We start from the raw sequence: 9,038 nt of genomic DNA, 5'->3' as shown, positions 1-9,038 counted from the left end.
GGTCCATATACTTGCCTTAGATTTCTAGGATTGTTCAAATATTTTTCCAAATCCCTCCTCAAAATTGCAGACCTACATTTATTTTTTCTCTTATTCCCTCATTATTTTGCTTTATTGTCCTTTTTTTTTTTGGTAGAGGGGTAAAAAAATTAAAGAGTGGTGCAAGCACATCAACATTAACAAACAATATCGTGTTTGATTTTATTTTTTCAATGTTCTAGCTGGAACTATTGACATTTTTTGAGAAATATACTTCGATCCCTGGAATGCAGGCGTACAGAAATGTGTCCAGATAAATTTGCCAGTATGATACTGATTTGTATCCCAGAAATTATTTGGAAGAAGAATGAACTGAAGATAGACTTAGTTCTTACCTGTAAGATTGCCAGATTATTTGAATTTATAGATATTTTAGAATGGAGACGAAACTGGAGGCCAAAAGGAAACAAAACTTAAAACAAAGGAAATTCCTATTCCTCTTCTTGAGTTTTCAGGATACCACATGGGAGATTCATATGCCACTGAAATTTGGAGATTTTTAGTCAAGTGATTACCAAACATTTTCTTGTAATTCAGTAAAATACAAAAATAAGTGGACCTCTGCAGCTCATTCCAGCATTATTTCCACACTTCCTCCCTGCACATTTCCCAGGGAAAAGGTTGATTTTGACAGTTTAAAAAAAAAATGCCCCAAGCTATAGGTACAGCAGCAATCTATCCAGACGTGTTTGGCATGTGCAAATGTGCCTTGCTACTAACTCTTTATATTTACAGCTGGCTAATTTTGCCTTGCAAATGTGAGCAGTGATCAAAAAAGGGGTTTCAATAGAGTATGAGTGCTCAACCCATCCCTCTCCTTGCTGAGGGTTTCTGCCCCTTGTTGAAGATGCAGCTACCCTATCTCTTTGGCATTAGCAGAATGAAGGCATTGTATGGGATGGCCAGGAACACATGGCAGGCACAACAGTCACTTTTAAAAGTGTATTTGCTGTCCAGAAAGTAAATGTATGTTGTATAATCGCCACAGCATCACTTGCTTTAGAAGATTTAGAAGATCTAGGCTTGTTCCTTTAGAGGTAGTGGAGGCAGCTTTGGGGGATGTTGGGGCATGCTGGTTATGCGCTGGAGAGAGCTGGCAGATTTGCTGCAAGGACTCTTAAAGTCCTGAAAAGTAACTAACTACTGACTATCACATTCACAAACAATCACCATCGTACTAACCCTTCTTTCTATTCTTGGTTCTTCTTTCTAACCTTTTTAATGTTTTTTTTCCTTACAAGTGTCCCTTTAAAAAAATGCCAAGATTTCTGTTAAATTGACTGATGTTGGCTTTAACTGCAGGTGATAGCTTTGAGAAATTGCTCTAATGGAAATGTTTCTATTCACTGTTTTCACATGCCATCCTTTTCTGTTGCTAGAAACACTCGCAGAAATAAATATATTTTTTCTGGTAAATTTGTCTAATACAGTGGTTCACTTGTAACTGAATCATGACATTGTTCCTATGTGAGAAATTGCAAAGATATCAACATAAATGGCTAGGTAGTAGACAGTAAGAGTCTTCGTTTGAGTCTCACTTCAATTAATAGTTGCACAGGAGCACTAAGGCATCTTTTGAACTTGCCTGGTGCATACTGGCTATGTAAGAAAGGATGACTGCAGTACCAGGAATAGCATCATTTCTGGTAGATGCTTATTTAGATAGTTTCTCAAGGCTTCCAGTGAAGGAGATTCAGTCTATTTCCTAAACAACCCATCCAAGTATAACATTGTTCCTACTGTTACTGTTCTTCCTAATGTCTGACTTGAGTATTCTTTGCTACAGGGTCTGCTACTTATTGTCCTATCCCTCCCACATACAGAAAAGCAACTCTTATCCGCTGCAATGGAACTTTCATCAAGCTTTCAGAAGTAGGTAAATATTGCCCAAATATTGGTTTTGGATGTGCAAAACACAATTATAATAACAAAGAGAAGATAAAAATGTTTGTTGTAACAACATTCAGATGCTGACTGTTATGTATGTTTTGAAAGGTGCATCTCGGTAGGTTCTGAAAGTGTGTGTGATAGGCACCTGGACCTTTTGAAAAAAAAAAAACAGCCTTGAAATCTGTAATCTAGTCGTTTTGCAAGTATGTCTAGTTCCATACTTTTTGAATAAAGTGAGTCAGGGACTGAATAGTGGGCAGAATTGGCATAGAGGGTTAAATAAGGCTCAGCCCAACAGATCACTGAAGTGCATGCTTAGTTTAAGTATTAGAGTTCAGTTCCTTTGGTAAAGTGAATAATAAAACTGAATGTGTTTTAAAGTTAATGGGAATGCATAAGTGCTCTCTTGGATCACAGCCAGAGCCCTTAGCACATCTCAGGACTAAATACAGATTTAACAATATAAATTTAAGCCACTATGTTTTTAAACACTAACCAGTATTCTTTTCAGAAATTTCTGTGGAAATTGCTGTAGATCTGAAGGCAAAGCTAAACACCTCTCTCATGTACATTTACTTCTGATAGTCTTCTGAATCAAAGAATAAGTGGCAATAAGAAACATTAAAAACCAGTACTGTGGTTCATTAAAATCAAATAATGTCATGTTTTAATGATTTTCAGATTAAGCTACCTGATCTGGTACCTTTAATCAGACATTTAGGGCACAGATCAAAAACCACATTTTAATGCTAATTATTTGATATATTAAAACAATTTTGTCTCTAAAAGAAAATTCATGATTACATCTAATGGATGTAAAGTGCAACTTATTTCTTTTTCCCTCCCTTTTTTCACCATGGAAGAATGAGAGGTAGAAAGGTGGGGGAAGAAAAGAGAAAAGAAGAGATAAGGAAGCTTAGGAAGAAGAAAATTACAGCCAAGAAGGGGTTTAGAAATAGATGGAATGTTTGTTTATGTCATCAAATACATACAAAAAAAAGCCGATATCATTTCCTTTAAAATAAACATGGTTCTCCAAGTGCATGTGGACATGATATGCCTATTGTGTAATCAGCCTTTATTTATTGTTCTGTATCAGTTGTCAAAAAAAAGTCCCCCTTATACTACTGATTGGACAACATGGATCTGGCTCCAAAGTGCTTGCAAAATAAAGCCATGTCCCTGCAAGACGTTTACATGCACGTGAAATTGCAAATCTGACTAGCACACGGTAGTAATGGCAAAACCCAAGCTGATCTTAGGCTGCTCCATATATGCTCTCTCCAGAGATGTGTCACTAGAGCCTGTGAATGGGGCAAGTGTGGGAAACAAGCCTTTCTCACTGGGTTTCGTCAACATCAACTCGGCTATTAAATATGAGGCCTCTGCTACTCCTGCTGACTTTCAGTAGGGCACATCAGGACGTGCTGACTGCTGCCAAAGCCTCTGGAGGAAACTGGGGTGGGCAGGCAGCAGGACAGGAGAGCAATTTCTGCCTTCATTCAGCATGATCTCAGAAGCCACCAAAACATATCTAATTAACAGCTTTTCCCTGCTTGTTCCTGAAAGCAGGGAAGTGCTGGCAGTTGCACAACGGGTCACTCCTGTGGAAAAGAGGAACAGAATTTATCCTGCATTTCCAGGGAAAGAAAATGCAAAATGGTCTTTGAATTATATATTTTAACTTTGAAATAGAGACGTGGCATAATTTTAAGCTGTTTAAGGTTTCAGTTTTCTTTTTTTGCATCTATCATTTTAAAACACACACGGTAAACGAAGGTCAGTTCCAGAACTATTACAACTGATGCAATGTAGTCATGACACCCGTGACAGAGCTGTAGCATGCAGCATTCAGTATTTTTAGCTGCAGAGAGTAGATTAATAATTTGTTTCATTGGTGCTGTTTAGAGAAACAATGCCTCTGGGTCAGTAGTGCACAGATTCCTTGGACAAGCCTTGAAAGGCAAGAATTAGAGTGGTGTTAGCCAAGAAAGTAAAATAGTGAGAGAATTCTGTGTACTGCTGGAAATTGTTGAAAGTGTAGAAGACCGTATTTTTTGTTTGATGTGGAAAAACTGACTGTACGTGTTCTGGAAGAAAACTCAAAATATCGTGTGCATTAATTTATATGTTGTTTCTCTTAAAGCATACCAGAAATCATCTGGGGGCAAACACTGATCAGTACGTTGTTTTGTTCTCTCTCGCCTTTCAGCTAAGATGAATATATAACAAGGGTTTTTGGCTTAAACTCCTAGATAATGGTCAAAAGGCTGCCAAGGTCAGACAACTTACTTCCGTATCTATTTATTGAAAAAAGTAATAGAAGTGTAAGATTTAGGTGGATCACTTCCTAGATGTTGGTTTCACAACATATATCCGGGTGATTTTCAGTTTAGGAGGAAGCAGAAAGCAGCTGGACTTGAGTGCATGGCACAACACAGGAAGTCTGCTTGGACTTTGAAATATCTGTATGAATTTTTTGCAAAATCAGTGAGAGATGCTAGAAGCCAACATCTGCTTCGGATCGAGAAAGTAAAGGGAAGTGGAAGCTGTGAGGTAAAGAAAGTTTGTGCAATGATTATAGATCTGTTACAGTGGAAAAGGAAGGGTTGGGACTACTGATGGTTCAGATCTATGATCTCTAGTTCAGAAGGCACCTCTCATAGGCACAGAAGCAGCCCCCAATCAGTTAAATACACAAAGAAAAAAAGGAGATGGTGATTTAGAGATCAGGTAGCTTCACTTTGTGAAAATGATCGAGCAAAACCTCTGTAAGTGTTCAAAGGAAATTAGTAATAACCAACATGAATTTGTCTAGAACAAATTCTGTTAAACTGATCTGATACCCTTTTACAGTAAAGTAATAGTTATTACACAAAGGATAGAAGTAGTAAAACTTCATGTATCTTCATTTTAGATAAGCTTTTTTTGCAATGTTCCTGAAGAACAAGCAAAGGCAATACGGTCCAGATTGAAAATCCCATAGGATTAGAAGAATGACTGGTGAAGTGTTTGCAAAATGGCCCAATATCAAAATATAAAAGTGCACTGAGAGAGGTTCCTTATGGGTCTGTCCCAAATCTGACACTACTCACTGCTTGTTACTTATCTGACAGCATATAGAATGTGAATATAGACAGGACAGGAAGAAGACAACAGCTAAAGGTGTATTGGAGAACAGAATTGGAATTCAGAGTGATTTTGACAAACTGGAGAGTTTTTTAAGGAAAAAAAATACAACACAAAAGATAGTATTCAAAAGGTGCAAGTGCAGAAAATCAGACATGGAGTCATCAGTTCCCTGGATAGAGGAAGGGGAAAAGTAAACAGGATTACAGTTCCATAGAAAAAATGTAGAGTGAATGACAGGCTAAACACAAGTCAATGCTGTTATGCTGCTGTAAAAAGGCAAATGCCATATGAGGGAGTAGGAAGAGAGACTGCAAAATAGGCAAAGCAATTATTTTGCTCTGATAAGCCATAGTGTGACTACAATTGGAGTTTATCTTTCTTAAAATGTTTTTCACCTGAAAGATGACTGGCAGGGGGCATTGCACTGAATGGCACTGAGTGCCAGAAAACTAGAAACACTGTTTTGCTTAATGAGTAAAACATTACAAAGGAGATAGAGCCTGAAAACATGTAAAATGCTGCCCATGAAGACAGAATTCTTGCTAAGAGGATAAAAATGCAGCAAGGAAGAGTGAGGAGTACACACTGAAAGAAAACGGCCTTTAATGGCGTGAGTATTGAAACACTGGGAAATGTTGCCTGAGGAGCTGGTAAAAGCACCATACTGGGAAATCTTTGAGAACAAGACTGAAAAAACAGTTATGTTATAAGAGAGGAATAGATGTTCCTGTCTTGGGGCACATAACAGAACTGAAAAGATGTTTTCTTATAGTCAGTTTCAGCCTTATGCTTCTTAGCTTTTTTCTCTTCTTTAGATTTCCCTGGTTATAACATTCACCTCACAAACTCAAATAGAATTAGGGACAGGCCCAGTTTTGATGTCCACGTGCCAAAACAGAAGAGTGATAGCTACAATCTTGAAAGGATTTGGAAATGAGAAAAATCCTGGAAAGGTGATTATACAGAGTAGAATCAAAAAGTTTAATCCATACAATTCATCAAGAGCAGGTGAAGTCGTAAACCTGCTGTGTTTTACAAACACCTTCAAAAGAAACTAATTCTCTTAACAAGAAGCAGTCTTGCAATGGACATTTGCTGCAGCTAGATGAATTTACCTTTTCAAATGTATATTTCTATCAGTTATTTTTCACATTAGGGCAGCCTGGTGACCATTGAGAAATCTTCATAGGTGCAGTGATGCATTCACAATTTCTTCAACTCTCTGCAATAAAATGAAGAAGTCTTTCTGAGAAACAACTGCACAAAGAGCTTGGTGTGGGAATGGCTGGAGGAAATCCTACAGCTTTCCATATTCAGGTTAGACAAGATTATCATAATAATCTCTCTTGGCTTTCATATCTGTTTACCCAACTTTGTAAAGAGATGTATTGCTTACAGATCACTGTCAAATCTGCATAAATGGATTAGAAAAAGGCATGAATGAGCAATTACTTTTGTGACCTCTCCGAGGAATGATACTTACTATTTACCAGGTCATTATATTACAACTTGTCGTCTATTTCCTCAGTTTTAACAGCACAGATTAATCTCTCTAATGGTATCTGGAGTTCCATGGAGTAATATATTTATATTAGCAGCATTATATATGACAGCAGATATATATTATATACTATGGTATACACATATTATAAGCTATATATTTGATTGTGTATCTGACAGAACTAGTTTTCTTCCTTTTGTTCTAAAAGGATGTGTGGGGCAGTGTTTCTTTTCTCCAGTGGGTTATATCTGCAGTCAGTCATTGTCAGCTTTGTTCTGGAGTCACTGAAGGGGTAGGTGATAGTTACCACATGGTCACTGCACATCAGCTGGGAAAACCACCCACGTTAGATTCAACAAACTCCTGCACACAGGAAGCTCTTCTCTGACAATATTATCCAGAGCCCCTGCAGATCATAAGAGTCCTGGGTGCCACTCTTGGCAACAGCAGGATTTGTGTATGCGTATGAAGCCACATGCAACCACCCTCCAGTCTCCTGCTATTGCAGAGTTTAGCCTCATTAAGTTCTTCTGACAGGTTCCATAAGACCAAGATCGGCATAAAATCACAGCCAAGCAGCTGGTTTAAAACTTTAGATGGGGAGGTGATATTCCAAAGGCACGAAGATCTTGCAGTCTTTTCTCACTTCAGCTGACACAGGAGCTTGTCTCTTCTGAAGCTCAGATTCCCCTTGCTATTGATTCACCCTTTTACGGTATTTGTGCTTATAAGAGGAGTGAAGTTACAATCAACTCCCCAACAAAAAAATTCAGCCTTACTCTGTAGTTTGCCGCTGGAACTAAATCGAAACTCAGGGTTGTTTATTGCAAAATTTCCCAGGCAGACAGTTCCCTTTGTGCACCTCTTAAAGCCAACAGGATTTAGTGGTGTGCAATCCACTCCAAAAGATCATCCAGCAGGGCTGCACCCAGGTATGTGGAGGGCTAGATGGAGATTTCTATATCAACCCAAAATCTCAAAGTAGTGGTTTTATTTGGCACAACTGGTGACAGGCTTTTAATGAGAAAGCGCAAACAAGTTGTCAAGAAGGAAAAACATCATCTTCAAACGGGTGGCAAAGAGTAACACTTTTTTTTTTAATGTGATGCCAACTTTACTTTTCCTGAAGGACAGATGAGCTGTCTTTCTGCACTGGTTGTTAACAGAAAACTGCTCAGTCACCATAATAGCTTTGGGGCTAATTAGAGAAAAGAGTGACACCAAAGTCTCTCATTGTTCCCCAGGCAGATGCCGTGTGATGATTTAACAAAGCTAGAGGAAAGAGTCAGTAAAGAGCTGCTTATTCATCCACTGAGATGTTACAGCCTATACTATGACTTCTGCAGCTGTCACCTCTGGGGGGGAAAAAAAAAATGTGGGAAATGACATTTCTTTGCTATAATGCTTTTTATGGCAATGCTTTTTATGTTCTTTGAGGTTTTAGGAAAGATAATTTATTTTTCCGACTAACGTTCCACTCTAGGTCTTGTTTGGCAAAACTGAGCAACTGATTCTCCTTTCTGTTTTCTCACTCGTTGTTTTTTATCTGCTTTCCATTATGATTTCATTTGCACTTGGCTTTCGCAACCGAACTCCAAACAATCTCAACAGAAAGGGAAAAAGGATGTCTCCTGATCCTCTCCAAAAGGAAGAAGAGCCTCTGTTCAGAGGTGCCTCGTGTAGACAGATGGTTTGATAAGATACCTCTCTACATTTTCATTGGGAAATCAGGATGAGTTTGCATGACCAAGCTCAGCCCGGGCTGCCTGCCTACTGACAGCTCCTGGAGCAGCTGCGTCCTGTTTCTGTGCAGCTCTGCAAGCGGTGCCGGAAAGCCACTGCCCAGGGGGTCGGGCTGCTGGGGAACAGCCTGAAAAAAAAGCCAAGAAATGGAATTTCACAGCTTTCCTTGTTCCATTTCTGAAGAAAAGTAGGTCTCTTTCTCGTACAGATGACATGAAAAACATTGAGATTGCCCCCCACCCAACTGTGAGCCTGATGGGTGAGAATGCCCCATGGCGTTGCCCAGCACCACATCCTCCACACCACAGATACGGGACTGGTGTGACGGCCATTTGCAGGCTCCATCACGGGGCCTGCAGTCCGCAAGCAATGCTCCTGGGAGGCAGGAGATGGCAGGAGCCCGTCTTCCCGCCTCACGGGCACAGCGCCTGCCTCTTCTGCGCACCGCCACGCAGCCCCTGTGCAGCAGATGCCTGGGGTGGGTTTCTGCCCGCACACAGCACTTGGGGAACACACGAGTTTCGAGTTTATTACGCGATGGTTGCCCTTGCTGCCGTCACTAACGTTATTTCAGTAGAAGCGCTTCCTACAGCTCCACTTCCTCTCTTCCACGAGGGGCTGCTCCCAGCCCGAGGGAGGGGCTTTATTGGGCGGAGCTCGCGGCTCACCGCCCCTCCTCGATCTCTCTGCGCTCCATCGATGTCTTCGGGCGGCGGCTGCCGGTGCCTGCGCC

Source organism: Meleagris gallopavo, chromosome 3 (genome assembly GCF_000146605.3).
Source record: "Meleagris gallopavo isolate NT-WF06-2002-E0010 breed Aviagen turkey brand Nicholas breeding stock chromosome 3, Turkey_5.1, whole genome shotgun sequence".
Classification (NCBI taxonomy): Eukaryota; Metazoa; Chordata; class Aves; order Galliformes; family Phasianidae; genus Meleagris; species Meleagris gallopavo.
Note: the sequence above shows the minus strand (reverse complement) of the source record.